Below are 953 nucleotides of genomic sequence, written 5' to 3'. Positions count from 1 at the left end.
ATAACACCCACGGAGGGCGTGTGGCCTGGGATGGGGCACAGCTTTCCCGCCGGGAACACGGGGGGTCCCCAGGAATGCTGCCAGTCACACTGGTCACCCCACAGTGCTCCAGCAGCAGGGACCCCTCGGGCTGGTGTCGTGCCCCTCACATACACCTGGTGCAGGTGTGGGCTCACCTGGCGCCCAGGGGATGTTCCCATGGGGCAGTGGCTGATCCCACCTGGGAAAGCCCTGAGTGACCCCTCTGTGCACTCAGCCCCCGTGTCTCCCAGCGAGGACTTTGCCCATTAACCCTCCTGCCCTGTGGAGGGATGGAGGAGTGGGGGAGTGCAGGGCAGGGGGGGGGCCCACCACCACCCGGGGGTACAAAGTCCACTGCAGCAAATGGGCCGAGATAAAGCTGCAGAAACCAACCTCCCATCAAAGCCAAACAGGGAATGAACGTCCCAGTGCACATCTGAGACCTTAAAGGGACCCTGGGGAGTGACAGCACTGGCTGGACAGCCCTGACAGGACCCCCGTGTGGGGGAGGAGGACACTGGAGATGGTCACCTGCCCCATCTTTTCCTCCTCCTTCTGCCCCTGCGCAGGTGATTTGGCAGAGAATCCTCGAATGGTTGCAGAGAGTCCTCGAATGGTTTGGGTTGGAGGGACCTTAAAGATCCTGTTCCACACTGGACACATTCCACTAGCCCAGGTTGCTTCAAGCCCCGTCCAACCTGGCCCTGAACATTTCCAGGGATGGGGCAACCACAGCCTCTATAAAGCACCAATAACCTGTGCACCAGCACCGCCCTGCGCGGCCTCGCCCAGCCTGGCCACGTCCTCTGACAAATTACCATCCCTGTGGATTTAGGCCACAGTCCTGACCCTAATCCCAAAACCTACACAAGCCACCTGCACCTCTCAGGGCTCCCAACGGAGCCCCAAAACAAGCCAGAGCTCCTGAGGCA

The sequence above is a fragment of the Manacus vitellinus genome, unplaced genomic scaffold (genome assembly GCF_001715985.3).
Source record: "Manacus vitellinus isolate BGI_N305 unplaced genomic scaffold, ASM171598v3 scaffold_47_pilon, whole genome shotgun sequence".
NCBI lineage: Eukaryota > Metazoa > Chordata > Aves > Passeriformes > Pipridae > Manacus > Manacus vitellinus.
Note: the sequence above shows the minus strand (reverse complement) of the source record.